Source organism: Misgurnus anguillicaudatus, chromosome 11 (genome assembly GCF_027580225.2).
Source record: "Misgurnus anguillicaudatus chromosome 11, ASM2758022v2, whole genome shotgun sequence".
Lineage (NCBI taxonomy): Eukaryota > Metazoa > Chordata > Actinopteri > Cypriniformes > Cobitidae > Misgurnus > Misgurnus anguillicaudatus.
The window spans coordinates 30,889,914-30,912,361 of NC_073347.2; the positions used below are offsets into that span (position 1 = coordinate 30,889,914).

At 34.7% G+C, this 22,448-nt stretch overlaps 1 long non-coding RNA gene across 3 annotated transcripts in view; it reads right to left on the minus strand.

The window, feature by feature from the left end:
• Nucleotides 1-22,448, minus strand: part of LOC129416126 (uncharacterized) — a 64,109-nt gene that overhangs the window by 20,383 nt on the left and 21,278 nt on the right. For 2 of the 3 annotated variants that reach the window (XR_012372214.1, XR_012372213.1), the window contains one exon: nt 5,643-5,728. This is a non-coding gene — a long non-coding RNA (uncharacterized lncRNA). Of the gene's footprint in view, nt 1-5,111; nt 5,729-22,448 lie in introns of those variants that run through there. The other variant, XR_008635436.2, reaches the window with a different exon arrangement.

The window sequence follows — 22,448 nt, forward strand, 5'->3', positions numbered from 1 at the left end:
GGACAAAAGTGAACAGGAGCTTAAAATCTGTTTTCTCTTCCCCCCAGTATAACAATCACTGGAGTGAAATATAAAATGCAGGGCTGTCAAAAGACCAATCGCGACCAATCACATACAAAACAAAAGTTTGTGTTTGCATTGAATATGTGTATGTGTACTGTGTGTGTGTGTGTGTGTGTGTGTGTGTGTGTGTGTGTGTGTGTGTGTGTGTGTGTGCTAATACTTTACAATTAGGTTCATTAGTTAATGTATTAACTAACATGAACAAGCCATGAGCGATACATTTGTTACAGTATTTGTTAATCTTTGTTAATATTAGATGATAGTAATAAAGCTTTTAATTGATTGTTCATGTTTACAGTGCATTAACTAACGTTTACAAGATTTTAATAAAGTATTAGTAATTGTTGAAAATAACATCAACAAAGATATATAAATGCTGTATAAGTGCAGTCCATTATTAATTCATGTTAACCAATGTAGTTAAGTAATGTTAACTAATGAACCTTATTGTAAAGTGTTACCAAAAATGTTATTTAGGTATATTTTTATTTATAATATAAAATATATCAACATATATATAATTATAAAACGGTTAGTTCCAATCCTTGATTCTGATTGGTCAATAGGTGTGCTTTATTCACAATAAAACACTGCTATGACCGCTTCACCCAACGGTTCTATTTAATATCACTGCGCCCTTAGCAACACCCTTAGCAACACATAAACATATAATGAGACAAAGTCTGAGAGCAGTTTGTTGTTTTTATTTGAGCTTCCATGTTGTTGTTTGCATTCAGGGACTATTTTTTCTAGCGGAAGGAATGCTTTTATTGATTTAACTTCATGAAAGTTGCATTAATATATTTTTTACTTTAATATTGTGTGGTAACCGTTTTATAAAAGCAATAAGGTACTCGAGGCAAGTGCTGTGTCGTGATGAGTAACGGCTGAAGGGGTTGCAGGCACTCCGCTTCGCGTCGTGTCTAACAACGCCCTTCGGCCGTTGCTTATTCACGATGCAGCACAGCCTCTCGTACCTTATTGCTTACATATACATGTAAATGTTTCTTAAATACAATCATTAACGTGTGTGTGTGTGTGTGTATGTGTGTGTGTGTGTATATATATATATATATTGTGTGTGTGTATATATATATATATATATATATATATATATATATATATATATATATATATATATATATATATATATATATATATATATATATATGTATATATATATATATATATATGTATATATATATATATGTATATGTATATATATATATATGTATATATATATATATGTATATATATATATATATATATATATATATATATATATATATATATATATATATATATATATATATATATTACACACACATAAATTATGCAAAAAACTTTTATTTTGTATACGATTAATCGCGATTAATCTTTTGACAGCCCTAATAAAGTGATTAAAATAATCATCTTCTCAAACATGAATTTTAGTATCACCCGACTTCATATGACCTAAATATCTTTACACCCGACTTCATATGACCAAAATATCTTTACAATAAGATTAAATTAGTTAACATAAGTTAATTTATTATGTAACATGAACTAACAATGGACAATACTTCAGTCTATAAATTCTATACAGCATTTATTAATCGTTCTTGTTAAAAAAAATTATTTGTTAACATCAGTTACACAATGAACTAACATGAACAATGGTATTGGCATTAACTAACATTAACAATGATTAATAATGCTTAATGTGAACCTGGACCAAAAAATCACTCATAATTCGCATGTCTATATTTGTAGCACTAGCCAACAATACATTGTATGGGTCAAAAATTATATATTTTTGTATGCAAAGAGTAAAGAATAAAGATCATGTTCCATGAAGATAGTTTCTAAATTCCTTTCATAAATATATAAAAAATGCATTTATCATTAGTAATATGTGTTGCTTAGGACTTCATTCGGACTTTTTTTTTATTTTTTTGAACACCCAGATTCCAGATTTTCAAATAGTTGTATCTCTGCCAAATATGGTCATATCCTAATAAACTATACATCAATTGAAAGCTAATTTATTTAACTTTCAGATGATATATATAAATCTCAAATTACCCATAGGGCTTCAGAGTCACAAATATTGTTAGTTCATGTTAACTAATACATTTACTACCCCCCCCCCAGTAAAGTTTTATCAATCATTTTTTCATTAAATATTTAATTCTTTGTTTTGTGGACTATTTTTTTAAGTTTTGATGTTGAATCAAATGAATCATTATACAAAAACAATGCATATATTTTAATAAAAAACACCACAGTAAACTGCTCTCACTGACTGACATCTCAGCTACCTGTAAACAGCTTTATACAGTAGACTTATTAAAGGTTTAAAATATTAAATATAACCTATTGACGGTAATTTCAGGGGGTTTTATTTTCTCATATGTAATTTTTCCACTGCCAGAGACGCTACCCATGCTTTTAAAAGTAGAGCAACTTCCTGATTTTATTTCAAGTTTCATGTCGTGTTGCAAGTTATTGAGCAGAGACTTCAGATTATACACCTGTGACAGATTCAGCCGAAATGTGTGATTTCTGAATTAGTAAACACAGTAAATGTTATCCGTGCTGTTAAAAGCCAAAACACAACAACACCTTTGACAAACTGTGATAATTTATCATTAAAGCAGTCTGCTTTTACTGTATTATACTCAGGGCTGGAAAAAGCAGACATTCACTGGGGGACTCGGGTTTGGAGAGGGGGAGGGGGGTGATTTTAGATTACTTTAAAATAAAGTTAAAATTAGATGGGTTTAAATAACGTTTAAAAAAATTATGTTTCCTCCTAAGTATGGTTTCTTGAGTATAGTTACACAAACGTTTAACAATAAAATCGTCCTCAAATTAAAGATGTGTATATGTGTAAAGTGTGAAATTATGTATATAATGTATATTTTAAAAAGGAGGAAAAATCGTGAATGATTTTGTGCCTCTGTGAATGTGTAGTGTCACGTGGCAAGCTTGATGATGCATTGTAAAATAATGCATTTCAAAAACTAGTCTGAGTTGGAACAACACCCCCCCTCGAAATTAACTCCCCGGCCGCCGTCCCCCCGGGGTTCCCCCGTTTCCAGCCCTGATTACAATAAGTCATATAATGTATTAAAACAGAAATTGGAGCTTGTGATCTATTTGCTTATGACATTAAGATAAAGTAAGAGATGTCTAGAAAAGACTTGACCTTTAGGTATAAAGTCACAGCTGTGTGATTTCTGTCTCTCAATGCAAAATCTGTTCTTCACTCGATCTTGACATTAAAAGAAATTGAACAGAACACAGAGGTAACACAGATGTGAGAAGTGTAGATGCAGGCCTGACTCCAAGATATTTGAATTTTAAGGTTTAACATGATTATACATTTACTTATATCTTTATATGATTCAAACAATTACACCCTTCATATAAACTTCCACTGTGTGTGTTTTTTTTAAAGAAAACATACAGAACTATCTTTTTATACCTTAGAAATTATTTATTTACATCAAATACAGCATGTGAAATACTGTCTATAAAAAGCTGATTGCAATCTAAAGACTCATTTTATAAAATTGTTTTGTTAGTTTACAAATGCAAAAGACTGAAAAATGTATAGCTTCAACTCCAAAATGCATTGGATAAAAGCACATGTGCACTAAAAAAATATAACTCTTTAAAATGATAAACACTAAATATATCTAATTATATCACACATTAGATTTTTCATTACAAAGTTTATCTTTCAACAACAATTGCTTTTTAAATTTAGGAAGTGAATAAGATCAAAACATGACAATAAACACTTTCTTTAAATGCGTGTTGTTTACTGATGCTGAGTAAACAGTCACACATATCTACAGTATCATGTGACCCCAATCAAGTTAGTAGGTCGTAATCCTGGCACAGGTTCAAACCTTTAACCTTAAATGACCTATCCTATGATTACCCGATCAGCTCCCTCTGCACATCTGTTCACTATCAGCCCAACATGTTTCTTATCATTCAATAACATCACGCATCTTATGTTTTGACATTTGAGAAAATGTCAACATTAGCTATATGAAACCAAGATATTATGATAGAATGAAAAACATCCGAAATAACCCAAAATTTGTAATATGTAATGTTATAAATTAATTTTAACTTATACAATCATTTAATCTTTTTGTTTTAACATTACTTGGTTAACTTGGTTTTATTTTAATAACATGCATGCATAATGCAAAAATTAACCTAAGCACTACACAGATTAATGAATGATTATGAAAGTAATGATTTACATTTATATTTGTTTTTTATTTGCACACCTACAGATTTTAGCAACATTTTTATATTGGGTTAAGAATCATTCATAAAGATGCTATGAAAACCACTCAATCTTACACAAGTTGACTTATTTTAATCAACCGTGACTCACTCTGAAATCACTATTTATCATCACAAATATTCTTGTGACCTTCAATAACCCAACACGCTGCTTTCTGACATGCAAAATGCATGATTCAACCGTCTGATCTAACGCTCACAACGCCCAAGAGTGTTATTAGTGGAAGATCTGAATGCAACATCTCTGCAAATCTGCATTTTCTCCAAACTGGAGTATGCATTTAAAGCAGAGATATGCAATGAGATGACTGCTTTAAATATAAGATTAATCAAAATAAACTTGAAACATTTTGTAATTATATCTGCACAAAAAAATTATAAATCAAGTATCTGTTATGTAATCAGCCATAAATAATAATTTATAATTAATAGCAGCATTGTTTATTAATGCATCCAATGCATTCTTCACTAAAAAACCTCTTTATATCTAAATTGATACCCAATGTTTTTTGCAAAAGTCAGTATTTGTATGTCAACCTCGTCGTGCAGATCTCATGTCGTGTGTGTGACATTTAAGAGCCTCACGTGTCCTCACACACACACAGTCTGGGAATAAAGTGCGCGCATGTTAACCACAGTTCAACCAGCGACTGGCAGACGTGTTGTAGGAGGACAGATGTAAACACACCGTTAAAACAAACAGTCACAAGTCTGACCACAGAAACAGACAAATGTCAAACTGATCGTTTTTATTTATTGCTGGTGATCGGTGTTCATTTGAACTTCACTGACTTCAGTGATATCGGGCACAGCCGGGCTGCTGTTTGCATTTACAAACCCGAATGAGTTTAGTGTGACAATAAATAATTGTGCATTCAAAAATATCTCAAATTTAGGTCGAGTAATGACTGTATTTACAGAAGAAAACCACCGCAGGGTTGCAATTTCATAAAGATCTGACTTTCAGCTTGGGGTATCGGGGGTTTTCTTTTGCATTACTCAAATCCCCTTTTATAATCAATGTAATGCACGATTTCAAGTGGCTTATTGGTTTATAAAATATGAGAAAAGATATCAAGAATTCAATGCATTCATAGAAATTTTGGCATATACAAAACTGTAATAGTATTTACACAGAAAGTGCATGCATTTATCGACTCATTTAATTACAAAGGATTTCACGAAAAGCACACAGTCTTTGTTCTTATTTTTCCAACCATATTAAACTCCCCAGGATGAAGGCAGGATAAAAACTTTGAGCTCACTGAACGACGGGCGTCAAGCGTTGTGGTTCATGTCAGATGTCATTCTGCAGGAGGAAGTCGTCGTTTACAGTCTCTTCCAATGTGACCTGCACACAGGGGACATAAACTTTGGTTAATAGAGCTCACAAAGCTTTCAGAAAGACACCTATTAAAGTAAAGCTCAGGAAAGAGAGAGCGATAAAGAGCCTGAAGCTTTGGCACCTGTCTGTATGCATTACACTGCTCTCTACAGACGAGCAACTAATAGCAGGTCTGAGGTTTCAGAGCCCGAGGCCGTGCCCTCAACAGCCCCGGTCTTCTGCTTTTTCTGTGTGTTTTCCTTTCCACCCCTCCTCCATGATCTACAGCCAGTCATGGGAGGAATCTCTTTGTGCGAGACGGCCGGGCGGACTTCATTACACAAATGCAAGGAAGATAATGACTGCAACAGATTACTGCTTTTTAGTGTATACTGGGTTCAAATTAGACAAATGGCGAATTTACCCTTTGTGTGCATTGCTTTAGAAACACAATACCTGAACCTTGCACTACAGTAGTCGAAAGAGTTTAGAAACTTACACACCAAAGAAAGACTCATGAAACGTGTTATCTTTGAAGTGTTGCGCAAAAACAGTGTTGCTAACAAAAAAAAGTTTTAGGTGTGTTTCACTTAAGTCACTTTGTCTTGTGAAAAATAAAAAACACAAATGGGTCATTTGTTGACGTACACATTAAAAAAATACTGGGTTATTTCCAACCCAGCGCTAAGTAACAAAAGAAAAAAGGCAGAGCCTTGTAATTTAACCTATGCTTGGTTGTTTCAACTCAAAATGCTGGGTTGTTTTAACCCATTGTTGGGTCAAATATAAACATTTTAAATGTTAAAGGGACACTCTGCTTTTTTAAAATAGGCTCATTTTCCAGCTCCCCCAGAGTTAAACATTTAATTTTTAGCGTTTTGGAATCCATTCAGCTGATCTCCGGGTTTGGCGCTACCACTTTTAGCATAGCTTAGCATAATCCATTGAATCTGATTAGACCATTAGCATCACGCTAAAAAATAACCAAAGAGTTTTGATACTTTTTCGCAATTATATTACGCAGTGCCCGAAAATAGTCTCCTGCTATTAAAAGTTACCAATGGGACTATCATAAAATCATCGCGCGTGCTGCAGCCATGTTACAGCAGCAAAGTCCATGACTATTACGCCAGAATAAGTGTATAATTCCTAGCTATATCTGCCTACAAAATCACAACTTTAAATTTTCTATCAGTCTTAGCATGATGTAACTACAGAAGAGTCAAGTTTAAAATAGGAATAATATCGAAACTGTTAATTTTTTTGTGCGATGCTAATGGTCTAATCAGATTCAATGGATTATGCTAAGCTATGCTAAAAGTGGTACCACCAGACCCGGAGATCGGCTGAATGGATTCCAAAACTGTAAAAATCAAATGTTTATCTCTAGAGGAGCTGGAAAATTAGCATATTTTCAAAAAAAAGTGGAGTGTCACTTTAATATAGTCCAACGGCCTTGGGCCCCTTTTTTGATCCAAGTGTACAGTAAGAGTATATAGGTATAAAATTAATACTTAATATACATAACAGAGCTCAGCTCAAATAAATGTAATTTAATGAGAAATTGTTGTTTAGAAACACAATCCCTGAACCTTGCACTACAGTAGTCAAAAGAGTTTAGAAACTTTTAAAAAGATTTACACACCAAAGAAAGACTCATGAAACGTGTTATCTAAGTGTTGCGCAAAAACAGTGTTGCTAACAAAAAAAAGTTTTAGGTGTGTTTCACTTAAGTCACTTTGTCTTGTGAAAAATAAAAAACACAAATGGGTCATTTGTTGACCTACACATTAAAAAAATACTGGATTATTTCCAACCCAGCGCTAAGTAACAAAAGAAAAAAGGCAGAGCCTTGTAATTTAACTTATGCTTGGTTGTTTAAACTCAAAATGCTGGGTTGTTTTAACCCATTGTTGGGTCAAATATAAACATTTTAAATTTTAAAGGGACACTCTGCTTTTTTAAAATAGGCTCATTTTCCAGCTCCCCCAGAGTTAAACATTTGATTTTTAGCGTTTTGGAATCCATTCAGCTGATCTCCGGGTATGGTGCTTCCACTTTTAGCATAGCTAAAATCCATTGAATCTGATTAGATCGTTAGCATCGCGCTAAAAAATAACCAAAGAGTTTCGATACTTTTTTACAATTATATTACGCAGTGCCCGAAAATAGTCTCCTGCTATTAAAAGTTACCAATGGGACTATCATAAAATCATTGCGTGTGCTACAGCCATGTTACGGCAGCAAAGTCCTTGACTATTACGCCAGAATAAGTGTATAATTCCTAGCTATATCTGCCTACAAAATCACAACTTTTAATTTTCTGTCAGTCTTAGCACAGTGTAACTGCAAAAGAGTCAAGTTTAAAATAGGAATAATATAGAAACTGTTTAATTTTTTGTGCGATGCTAATGGTCTAATCAGATTCAATGGATTATGCTAAGCTATGCTAAAAGTGTAAGCGCCAGATCCGGAGATCGGCTGAATGGATTCCAAAACTGTAAAAATCAAATGTTTATCTCTAGGGGAGCTGGAAAATGAGCATATTTTCAAAAAAAGTGGAGTGTCCATTTAATGTAATCCAACGGCCTTACTCCCTTTTTGACACAAGTGTACAGTAAGAGTATATAGCTATAAAATGAATACTTAATATGCATAACAGAGCTCAAATAAATGTAACTTAATAAGAAATGGTTGAATTCATATTGAAATCTCACATTTTTATTGAAGACTTTAGTACTGAATTTTGGTAAATCTGTGCACATTATGAGATTACTCTCAGTAGAAGAAAGCCTAAGACAAACTCATTCCTGCTCGCCATTTAATCACACCGCTTAAAAAAAAAAAAACACTGAAGAGATTTTATTTGTGACTTCTGTTATGCGACAAACAAACACAGATCACATTTACACCTGACAGTTATACAAAAATCACATCGGACCAGTTTCTATACCTAATGTGCCAAAAACAAATCGACTGCTCTATTTAAGATTCAAATGAAAATCAGCGGTACAACTTGTGCTAGAAAACGATGTCAAAAACAAATACATATTAACCCACACATATTCTTAAATTTGCATTCTGCATGGCTAAACGGCGTTCATGGCCTCTCTACCTAAACCACAGGGTCTTCTGTGTTAATCCCCTGTACAAAGTCATTGATACCCAAAACTGTGCAGTTTAATATGGTTGAGAAACGTATAACAGCCCACATCCTCAATAAATATGATACACGACAAGACGAAACTAACAGATTTTACAGGAAAAGAGTTTGTGTACAGTAAATTAACCCGACCTGATGTAGCTATATCCTTTGTAAATAAGGAAATATTATTATAAGTAATCTTCAAAATTACTTATCCTAGAGCGCAATGAGATTCAAAGAAGTGAAAAAAGCGTACCATTATGTACCATTTACAGTAGGTATACATATGGTACCAAAATGTACACTGCAAAAATTATATCAAACAATATAGATTGTACGTTATTTCAACATAAAGGCGGGGTGAATGATCTCTGAAAGCCAATGTTGATATTTAAATTGCACCTATACAAACACCCCCCTACCCCAATAGAATCTTGACCTTATTTGGATAGGCCCGCCCCACATATACGCAACCCAGGCAAGGATGTTGGTTAATAGATGCTCCTTAATGCTGATTGGCTACAAGTGTGTTTGTGCCCGACTCCCTTTTCCAAAGTGTTTTTACAAAAGTCATGCACCCCGCCTTCAACAAACCACGCTTCCTTTAACAAGTTGTCAACTTATCACAAGTAAAAACTTAAAGCGATACACCAGCTAAATATCAAAATTACTACAAAATTCACCCTCAAGTAATCCGAGATACATATGTCAATCATCTTTCAGACGAACACATTTGGAGTTATTTTAGTGAATGTTCTTGCTTTTCCAAACTTGTAATGGGAGAAAGCAGGACTTCTGACTTTGAAGCTCAAAAAAAGTGCATCCATCCTTCACAGAAGTAATCCACATGGCTCCAAGGGGTTAATAAAGATCTTTTGTGGGTAATCGATGCGATTTTGTAAGTAAAATATTCATATTTTAAACTTTATAAACTATAATAACTAGCTTGTGATAAGTTGACAAATTATAAAACAACGTAATTTGTTAAAGGCGGGGTGTATGATTTTTGAAAAACACTTAGGAAAAGGGAGTCGGGCTGACTACCAAAACACACTTGTTGCCAATCAGCATCGTTGCCTGGGTTGCGTATGTGTGGGGCGGGTCTATCAAAAGATTGCATTAAGGCAGGGTATCTGATTTGATCCAGAAACATTTTTAGTTATGCTGGTTAAAAGTCTCCTCACATCCTGATAGCAATCACTATGTTAAGTTGTTTAAATGTATTTGTAGAAATTTATGTCATCTGTGAAAGGCGTAGGACCAAAAAATGTTCAACCAATCATAGATCTTGGTCCGAACGGACGTTGCCTTTTTTGTCCCTCATCCGTCAGCGTAATTTGAATGCCACCGCGCAGCTTGTTCACACAGACACCATACGTCATCGGTATGTTCACGTGCGCTCACCTCCCATCTGTAAACCGAGGGAGAATGGCAAACTTTGCTGCTGAATTGACAACCTGCACAGGAGCCACAAAATCAAAGACATCTTTTATAACAACAACAGCAAAAACTGCCTGGATCAGCAAAGAGCAAAAACAATATAGTTAGTACGTCTACACAACCAAAAGTGTGCTTTAACTAATTCTGATGTAAACCAATTGTTTATGTTGGTAATTTTGGTAATGTTATTCACTTTGTACTGCAAAGTTTTCTCACTGGTGAATAAGACATGACATGTGACTGTCGTGTTCATTTGTTTTTAATAGATGCGTGACTTGGATGGCAATTTGAATGGAGGGTGGGATTGTGATTTAAAGGAATATTCCACTTTCTCAATAGAAAAATCCAGACAACTTACCCACCACCACGTCATCCAAAAATAAAAAATATACGTCTAGATCCAGTCGTGATGCGCCAGCGTGACCCCACGCAATACGTCATGACGTCAAGAGGTCACAGAGGACGAACACGAAACTCCGCCCCAGTGTTTACAAATGTGTTGAAAGAGGACCGTTCCTACGTTGTTGTATGTCAACTGATACTAATTAATATTTTTGGGTCAGTTTATTGTTTACAATGGTCCGCAAATTTGCGTTTTATATATGTAATACGTGACCTCCCTACGTCACTACGCATTTACGTTAGGTCGCGGTGGACCGGACCTAGATGAAAAGTTGTGGTTTAAAAGTGCATATTCTTATTTTTCTTGTCAAAAATGACAATCGTTTCGCTAGATAAGACCCTTATGCCTCGTTTGGGATCATTTATAGACCTTTAAAACTCCGTTGAAAAAACTCAAAGTGTTGAGTTAAGTATTAAATGTTGGGCTCTATTAAAGTCCATTAAAATGAGAAAAATCCTGCAATGTTTTCCTCAAAAAACATAATTTCTTCTGGACTGAACAAAGAAAGACATCAACATTTTGGATGACATAGTGGTGAGTAAATTATCTAGATTTTTCTTTTAAGAAAATGGAATATTCCTTTAATTGCTTGTTGGCTACCGTTAGCATTTTTAAAATTAGATACCCTACCTTTAAGGGTGAGTAAATCATGGGGTAGTTTTGATATCTGGCTGAAGTATCACTTTAAAACAGTATTGAATTGATTTGTGTTTTATACAGTGTATATTTAAGGTACTAATATGTACACTTAGATGTACTTTTTAAAAAAGGTACCACCCCAGTGACAGCTCTTGTACCTTTCTTTCTTTGTGCAAAGCACTTTGAATTATGTTAGTGTATTTTTTACTACACTGTAAAACAATGCAATATGAAGTTAAAACAACTTGGTTATGCAAGTCAATTCAACATTCTATTTTAAGTTTTGACTTGTGCTTAGTTAAAATAACTTATTAAAACAAATTGAAATTGTTTAAAGAGGATGTCCGATTCACGTTTTTACATTTCCTTTGGTGTGTAAGTGTGTATTAGCACATTTTAACGATATGCAAAAGGTACAAACCCCAAAGTAAACGATGACGCAAGTTTTCGTCTCCAAACGTAAATCTCTTTTCTTGCACTACAACAAACACACGGATTGTAGGCAACAGTTTACTTTCTGGGGCTGTTGATATGGACAAGAACGTCATTATCATAATTCCTCCCGCTTCGGACTGTAAGTTAACTCCTGTTAGCAACCAAATCTTTCAAACATGTTAAGGAGCGTCACATTTCCGGCTGATGACAGAGGTATTCAGGTCAATCACAATGTACAGATTAGCTGGCCAATCAGGAACACAGCGCTTCTGTCAAATCCGTGCGTTTCAGGAAGAGAGTGAAATCTGGAGCAACAAAAATGTACGGTATGTGGAAAATAATGTGTTTTTTTAACCATAAACCACGCAAGCACATTGTATTATACCAAATACACAAAAAATGTAGTTTTTTTAGCAATAAAACAGGTGCACTTTAACTTAATTTGTTAAGTTAAAGTAACATAAAATGATATGTTAATTTGATATCATCATGTGTCCATTGTAGAGTTTTAAAGAGATGTTTCAAACGGTGCACTTTAAGTATGCAAAGAAATCTCAGCGATTTGACATACACAGATTCAATATGCCTACACTTTCTTTTGACATTCTTTCAAGACCAAATTATCCTTTGATGCTCATTTGCATTTCATTTGTGCTTTCTTACGAGGCATTTTCAGAGAAAGGACACGTTTAAGAAAAGTCTGCACCACCGCGAACTTCTCCTGAGTAAAAACTGAGCAACTTCTGAGAAATACCAACTACCTCCGGCTGTTGTGTCGATTCTTATCTTTCATCTGCAGAATTATTATAATTCAGATATCGAAATAAGAATAGAGAATCTAGAATGACTGCAGAATGAATCGTTGATGGTGTTACAGGAGCGAAGTCGAGTGTCTTTTACAGACCTGGAGGGGCCGAGCTGCTCGTGACTAAAGAGATAAGAGACAGAGAGGCTCTCAGGGGCCTGATGTGAAACCTAACACTATACACATACACACACAGAGAGGCCCACACACACCAAGTGTGTGCATTTGAGAGCCCACACAAAGACTATGTACAAGACCAACCAGACCGAAAACAACACAAAACAGTTCACGCAGTCAAACTATTGGAATGATTCATAGCATTTCATGTCAAAATATAAATGTCAAACATTCTTGTTTCACAATGGGGTAAACATTCACAATCGACAGTATAATGAATTTACTGCGGTTGTGCTTATCGCTGTATTACAGTAGTGAGAGGAATATATGAGAATAAAGGGAAATAAACATGAAGGTATTACGGTAACAAGAACATTTGGGGTTAAAAGCTTTTCATAAATAATGTCACAATAAAAACTGGCTTTATTTGTGCAAAATATTGTTTTCTATAGTTAATAGGACGGACACGGCCTCATGTCCGTCATTGCTTTCCAAGCACAATATTTGATCAAGCAATTTCATTAAATACCACTTTTACAGTCTGTAATTTATGGCACTTTAGTAGATAGCTAAATAACCTTATCTAAGCAACATCAAGAGCAAAAGGGTTGTCGTACTGAATATCAGCATGGCTGGGATGCATTTCATCCACGACTTTTACTTTCAGAGTCAAAGGTTTGCACCGTCTATTAACCTCTCCTCCGTCTCTTGCCCGCTCTCTCCTACACAACACGTATATATCAGGTCATCTAAGGCTCCTCCACGTAGACTGAATTAATGATTAATGATTGAGTCGACGTACGTGACGAACAGAAACTGAACGAATGCCTACAGAAAAGAGAGAGAGAGAGAGAGGCTACTCCCAACGTCTCTCCGTACGGCATTCATCGGACACAGTTTGTTTGCATTCAGATCTTTAAAGAATAACTGCAAAGATGTTAATCTCTCGCGTCCATCAATTCAGGCTCTCTGTCCAGTGACAGGCGGACACTCATGAATATTTAATGAAGAGGGAGGGGTGCGAGAGCTGGCGTTGGGAGTTTTCTCATATATTGTGACTTGTTTGTTGTGGTAAAAAAACACTATAATGAAAAAGTGTAAGATGACTCAAAAGTATTGTAACATTCAAGCCATTTGATCAAATCTGTCATGATATGGGTATGAGACAGCTACTGTAGTATGCATAGTGTGTCTATTTAAAAGCATTACAACGGCGTTGCCAAATCTGTAATTTAGTGGCTTTTCCGTTGAAAATTTCCCACTTGATTCAAAGGGAAAACTTGCATGGGAATCTTGAACGTCTTTGTGTTATAATGCAATTTTGTGCTTAGTCCCACGGTAGACATCACTTACTGAAGGCCTGTAATCAATAAGGTCCAATTTGGCAACCGGTGCTGAAGGTGACCAGTTATCCTGTTTTCTGTTTGGAAGCAGCTGTTTAAAGAAGTGTCAGTCTCGTAGGTGGCTAGTAGGCGAGTAATTTCTTCATGTGCAAAGGTTCCTGCGAGATATTGATCAAAATGTGCGCTTACTCATTTGGATAAGACAGAAAGTTAGAGGTTATGACACACACTTCTCAAGAAGGACACCGGCAACTTAAAGTCAAGTTTATGCCAATGTTATAGTCAAATTTGTGAAGCATCTGAATTAACTCACCACATAACAGTACAGGAGTTAGTCAGAGCAAGAGAGAGTAACTGCGCGGTTTCCCAGAGCATTCACGACGCTAATACACCGTCACTATTGTCTACAGCACCGTATTAGCGTAAGCTGTTTGTTGTTGTTTTTTTAATATATAAATTATCACACATTGTACAAACAGGTGTTTGTTTCATGGGTCGCAGCTTTGGTAAACTGAGTGACTTGACATCAGAGCTGGTGTATGGATATTGTGAAATAATGTTTCATTTAAAACAGAAGATATGCACTAGGAGAGAAATATAGGACACAAGAAAAAGCACTTGAACGGCCGCTGGTGACGAGGTAAAAATAGCACCAACGGTAAACAAAACTGCTTAAACAGGAAGTGACAGACTAATATCTGTGTGCCTGTTTACAGCCACTTCACAAGAAAAACACAAAGTAAATTATTGTAAGTCATCCTCTCGACATTTCACAAAGAAAATGAAGATGACCTTAAGAGTGCCAAAAGGTCGAGGTAAGGCCTAGCAGAGCCTGAAAAATCTTTTGATCTTCAAATGAGTAACTTGTTTAAAAAAAACATGAATTGTCCACAATGCTGATGTGTAGATATGAAACCGGTGTCACTATTACTAAAATTATAATTATTTCAGTTTTATATATGCCAGATTTGCATACTTACTGTTATATATAATCAAGTTTTAAGATGCCTGGCAAGTTATGTGTAGTTTGTTTGAAATACACATGAAAGATAAACCAGATAATACCAAATAAACAACAATTGATTGTAAACAAATCTTAAGTAATGTTCAAATGCTAAAATGGCTTCCAGCTGATCACACACCAACCTCTGACAATTATCTAACACTTCAATTTAAATAAGCACACCGTGGTGCAAATAATAGCTAAAATGCATTCCTATACACAAGCGATTTTCATCAAAGAAATATTCAGCGAGTATTCACTGAGACGAGTGAAAACTGAGTCATAACAAAAATGAATATCACAAATGGAGTCCTTAAGATGTGAGTGTGTGTCGAATGATACGTGGCCTCAAAAACAGCTCGATCTCTGTGTCTTTTTTCTTTTTTTTTTTGATGGGCATTTGTTGTCGCAGAAAAGGTTAAAGATTTTTCCTATCGAAACTGAGTGGGTTGAGAGAACATCAACAAATTTCCCCTTGTGTCTCTATAATATCACCTAAACCATCAGTTTCAAAATGACAAAGATTTATTTATATAAAAACAACTACAAGACAAATATTTCTTTAGATTCATGTTTACACATTAATTTTTAAATGAATCATTTCAATGAGGAAAAACTACATACTGGAAATAGCATGCAAACCTTCAGAGAATTGAGATTTTCTGAAATTACTGATGCATAACATCGTATGTGTTGCTAAAACATGCTTGGATATTTCTGTGCAAAAGCAAATAAAATATACATTGCAGAAATAATTGAACTATGTCTGAATATCAAGGCTTTATGGTGTGACAAACCAAAACAAGCTAAACCTTCCAACATATTTCATCCTAAAACCCAATTTCAATTTCCACATTTTAGACCGACATATTAGAGCCGACTAAAGATGACACGAAGCACACACACACACACACGTACACGGTTTACTCTGCATTTCTACTCTATCAAAATTAGTCATTTGAGGCGATGAAGAAAGCAGCGTTGTGTTTGATGAGTCTCCGTGGTTAAGCAGAGAGGAACAGACAGCCGTGGGCTGAAGTCTCTCCCTGTCTTTCCTGTCCTCCATCACTCAAAGTAAGTAAAAGATGATAATAAAAATATAAAAGTCTAAGAGAAGATGCATTAACACAACTCATTTACATTTAACTGCAACAAATGCAACAGTTCTGAGTGAGCTCAAGCACATCTTCCTCACAAAAATAAAAAAAAAAACAATTTGGCCTTTTTTGATTTCTATCTCATATCTGCTGTTTTTGAAAAATCATGGAATGAATCAAACAATTTAATGCTTTAATGTCATGTGCTCAGATAAGCTCTTTAATACAAAATTTGATATTATTCTGTTGCACTTGTTTACATCTACCCATGACACAACTGCTGCAGTTTTTACTCGAACATCACACGAAAAACTCGCCGTAGCTAATGTGCAAAATGAAACACAAATGATGACAATTCTAATACGTATAGTTTGAGTAAAATCATGCGTTGTGTTTTCGACTTCTGATAACAAGTTACACCTACACACGCTGACAATTAATACTGAAACTTTCACAGTCAACACAGACGATCCCTCAACACATCTCATGTGCCCACTGAAGTTTATAATTAAATCCATAATAATTTTATATTAGTCATGTCTGACCCGTCTGAAAGGACGTCTGAAAATCGGCATTTAACAGACACAGAAACCCACATTAATCCGAGATGATTATCTTTGTGTAATCGCATGTGTTTCACTTTTCTATAAAGAATATTTTTTTGCAAATATGAATAATTTATTTAACTGTATAAAGGTCATTAGGTGAAAGAAAGGCGTTTATGTAAACATGGAAACTTTGATGTCATTATATCTGCCCATATCCTTTAAGCAAAACACAGAGAGTCTCGACATTGAGCTAAACAAAACAAACACTAGTAAACAAATTCAGCAAAATTGAAGTGTCCATTTTGTGCAGCTGGGTATTTTTTCTCATTCGTGCTTTTTGTGGGAACGTTTATGAGACTGCCGTTAAAAAGTCTGAAGCCCTCCTACAGTCTGAGCAAAACAGCACACACAACCACAGGTGTGGGAGTACAAACACACACACACATTTAACAATACACAGACATACACAATCACACACACTCAACAATACACACTTACATAAACATTAAGGTGAATTTAATACTTTAAAATTATTTTAATGCATGCAAATTTAAATATAAAATGAAACAAAAGTGTCATATAGCAAAAATGCAGTGATATAAATCTACACACAAATGTCCACGCACAATTTTCAAGCCGTGACCTGTTTTTGCATCAGAGATGGCCATCAGATTTATTGGTTTTAAGAGTCGACTCGATGAACAGATTATTTCAAGCTAAACTTAACAAGGTAAACAAATAAACAGTTTTGTGAGTTATTTAAAAAAAATCTAATTCAGGACAATTATTATAAATTACTGTATGAATTATTTATAATATAATCCCAGCTATACTACAGTATATAGTTTGGATTTTACAATGTAGCCACACCAGAGTCATGAGTTTAATTCGAAAACATACAAACTGATCAAATGCATATTTTAAGGTGCTTTAAATATATATAAAATATTACATTTGTTAATTTATCCATTTCATGCATAAACAGTTTGTATAGATCACAAATAAAAACAATCACATCAATCTGGAGTATCAGTACGGTCATACATAGATGTAATCCTAGCTATACTTTAATATTGAAACTAGTAATAATACAGGTCTGTAAACTGATATCTGTGACTTTAGGTTTGACACGTGTTACAGAACTCAACATAAAGCCAAGAGCGACGGGTTTTCTGAATAATCCTGCTGATGTTGAAAGGAGGTTCCTGGACTGTTTGTCTTAACTCAAAGATGATGAACTTAAAGATCAACCAAATTACGCCCGAAAAACAAAACTGAAAAGTCTTGTGGTTTTTTAGAAAAGAGAGAGAGAGAGAGAGAGAATAGAAAAAGTCACGATTTATTTAGGCCGACACTGTACAATATTTTGTGGAGGATAAATATTGCCTGACATTTAAACATCCTATGCTTTCGGTTGGCATTCAAACCCACGCGCAGCCTAGCGATCTCTCTCTTTCTCTTTACTTCCTTAGTACATAATTCAGTGTCAGTTCACAGCATGCATGCATGCAGTATTACAGCCCGTGATCACATTCAATGTGCACATAAAAAAAACTGCAAATATTGTAGCTGACTGGTATTGCAGCTTTGTGTCAAAACACAAAGGACTGTCAATTTGGCACAAAAGACGAGTTTTGTCAAAGCTGCGGCAAGACTGCAGCTGTTCAAAGAAACCAATAAAAGGTTAAAGGTCACGCTGAAACAGGCCGGGGAATTAAAAAGACTCTGGGAATTAAATATCCTGAAGAATTCACATTCAACTTAGAAACAGCTGTTTACTGTTAAATGCCAAAAAAAGACCCAAACATGAAGTGATTTATGAATAACCCGACTAATAAACTTCGTCTCATCACGCCTAAATGTTTTCTAGGTCATGCATTAGGCGTATTGTAAATGTAAAAATAGGTTTGTATAAAAATAACCAGTATAGTTCCTACGCGATCCTAAACAAAATTTGCAGACGGTGTCACTTTTAGGCCACTGAACAAGAATGTTATGTATTTCCTTGGCACTGTTTAAATAAGCGCCCTTGCTTAATTTCCTCAACAATTGTGCCATCAAGGCTGCTTTCAAATAACTACAATGTGGAAGTCCACTCAAGTTTCACTTTGTCTCAGCCATGTGCAATTTACAATAGTCCTTTAACACCAGCTCGCCTTTCAGGCGCTAGAATCTGCTCTTATCTACTGTTGTGTCATCATCGCTGTCATATTCGAACTTTTCGGAGCCCACGGCGACCATATGAGGAGTCGCGTTTACGCAGTATAAGGCCTGAGGACAACTGCTATGAAATCAATCTATTTCACAAACTTTAGCTGAATGCACATCAGCGGGGCAAAACTTGATAGCATGGTTTTCTTTATATATAATAGATATTATACCTATTCCTGTCTGTACTACTGACTGGTATTTTCGGTGAATAATGGATGTTTGCTTCAATCAACATCATATTCTTTCGGTTCCTCCTTTGTTGAAAAGCTCCAATGTTATATTAGGCAGTATTAGGCCACCAAAGCATGCATTCGGCCAATCCCAGACAGCAGACGACTCCGGGCCGGATCCGCTCCGGAACCACGCCGATGTCCGTGCAAATCCGCCCGGGGTCGTCTGCTGATACATAAAAACTTTAAAAATGGTGAAGAAAGGATAAATGAGATGAACTGGTGAAAAATTAAACACCATTATGTCTGGTAGTTCTGTTACTTATTTAATCCAGCACAGCTTGGCTCACAACTCGGTGGTTTGTTCACAAAGAGCACAGATGTGAGCAAAAAATAAAGAAAAACAAATGTTTAATCCAAACAAAAAATGCATGTAACCATTTATTTTTGCTGAACAGGTTTGAAAAACATTTAAGTCTCCTTATCTTTTGACATAGACGACCTTACAGACAGCAATACAACAAGGGTGCATGACATGCCCTCATTATCAAAAACCACAAACAACATCATGCAAGGTCAAAGAAAATGCATCCAAAATAGAATGTATAAACAAAATTTAAACCAATATTATTTACATCTGCCTGTCATGTTAATAATTATATTGTTCTCCTTAAACTGCCCATACCAATATTAAGACATTATAATACTTGATAAAGGTCAAATGGTTACTTTTGTGCAATAAATCATTTTGGTGGGATACAGTGTTGGGTCAAATACGTAGTCCTGGGGCACAACCGGCGGTGAAGCACTGCAATACTTCAAAACAAAGGGAACGTCTGTCAAAGCGCTTCCTTTAAACTCAACACGCCACATGCAGCCACGCACATTCACACCCATACACAAACATACACAAACATACATCTGTGTCCAAACTACACCCTACAACAAAAACACATCACGCGAGCATTTAATGTATATACACAAATCTCAACGCATACACTATTCAAATACAAGACATTTAAATTCAACCTGAGTCACTGATATCACATTTCTTTCATTGTTTTAAAGCACCACACAATCCTCACAGTTATGACAGAAAAACAACATCACCCAAAAGCAAACAACTCGCCTCCATAGTTACCAATATAAAAACATGATGGACAACAAAAAGTTACCGGGCTGTGTGCAGTGTCTTCAAATCTTCTACGACAGACAAACAAAATGTGAAGCAGAAACACTTACATGGCTATACCCACTGAGTTTCCAATGAGCAATACTGAAATGATCATTATCTCTTATCAAACTATAACTTTTTGCAATAGTCACTCATATTGAGGAGTATACAGCCTACAATCATGGAAAAACAACGCCCTTAACATCCAGCATTTGTGAAGGCAAATTAAACATTATTTTTTTCGTCCACCCACAGTGTGTGACTGTGAACTAAAACTTCTTTATATAACACCACAACCTACATAGGCTACACAACGTTGAAAACAAGGTTTCCCATCATTTTTATGTTATCAGTTAGCCTAAATAGCTAATAAGCCGAGATAAACTCAGAAATAAAATAAACAGGAAAGAGCACACGGTAAGAAAACACACAATTTAAATTTGATCTTTGGGTTATTATCTCATTATTGATTTCAGATTGGATATGGACTAAAATCAGATAAAAATATGAGTTGTAAAATGCAAATAAGCTTATAATAACCAAATGCAAATGTAATTTGACTGATTTATTCATTTACTCTGATTTGCTATCTTCTTTAGTGAAACATACGATTTTGTGTTGGCTGAATTAATAATGCTCCTGAAACTACTTCAAACGCCCAATGTGTGTGAAAGTCATGACACAAATGTCACTGAGGTAAACACGACTGAGATGTCATACATTGATTGTTGCTTTGAAAATCTTATGGATCTTATGAATTAGGCGGTGGTTAAATGACGCGCACGCGCACGGACATTTTACACAACTGCATTATCCGCATCTCTTCAGTGTTGTGAAATGTATTTATTTTGTTTTATTAGGGACCTAAAGATGACAAAACAATATTATTTTTTACAAATGTCATGAACATAATTATGAATTATCACGTTATTAATGCTTGCGCAAAAGACAGGTTTAATGAGGTAATGTTTCCAGATTTAAATTGATATCTGACGCAAATGTAAACCGAATATATATATATATATATATATTTGGCCCAGCATATAAAATATTAAAAATTACATTTATGGGTTTAGTCTGTGGCAGGTGCATGGGTAAATTTAAGAGGTTTTAAATAAAAACATTTAGCTATATTAAGCATCAACTTGATAACGTGCAACTTTGTTTGGAGCCTACATATTATTTAATATAACTAAATTAACATGACAACATTAGATTACATTAGGTCAGATCAAGTGCTTAAACAATTGTATATCTTAACTTTTGCTAAGAAAAAAGTGAATATTTTACTGTGTTAAATACCTTTCATCATCTATATTTAACATAAACATATTTAATTTAAACCTCTAAACTTCTAATTTAAATTTCTATAAACTTAATAAATATTTGGTGACAAATATCAAATGACAACAAAACTTCTAATTGTTTTTATTCCTGTTAATTTACAGATGTTGCCTAATCTATGACAAACACATTATTTTACTAAAAAAGATTGTGAACTTTATGTGCACTACATAAAATGTAATCTCATTCCAGCTATTATAAACTGCAAAGGTAGTTATGTCATTTTTTTAAAAATAAAGTGAATAAAGTAAAGTCAATAAAGTTTGTATAGAGCAACTTACCACGTCCTTATGTCTTAATTTTCTTATTTGAACACGACATTACTGTGTTTGTCTGAAACCAAACAGTACAAAATCCCACATAAGCTTTTTAAAGTATTTGTAAAGTCGTTTGTAAGTAGGCCTAATTTATTATAATAATAAAAAGAGTGCCTTTATTGCACCGTGTGTCTGAATGAACCGCACAACGCGGGCTTTTGGTCAGAATCTGCGTGTTTGAGTCCATTATCACATCCGAGATTTTTTGAAGTGGTGAAGATTGGACTTTTGTAAATGAAACTATAATATTCAGAGCTTTCTCTGTTTCAAAATGACGAAAAATGACTCATTTGTGTCAATGTGGAGAGATATACATGCACCGAAACTTCACAAGAAAACTTCTTTCAATAATAAGTTGTTGAATTTTTGATGTTTCAATGAGTATTTGGCGCCGCCTATAAGGAAATTGGAAGTACTACAACTGTAATCAATGAGAGAAAACAGGAGAACAGACAACTATTATTAATCAGAGGAGAACAGCGAGACAGCACTAAAACTACCATTAATGAGAACAGAACAATATTTATAGGGTAAAGTATAACTTGTGCATATTTTG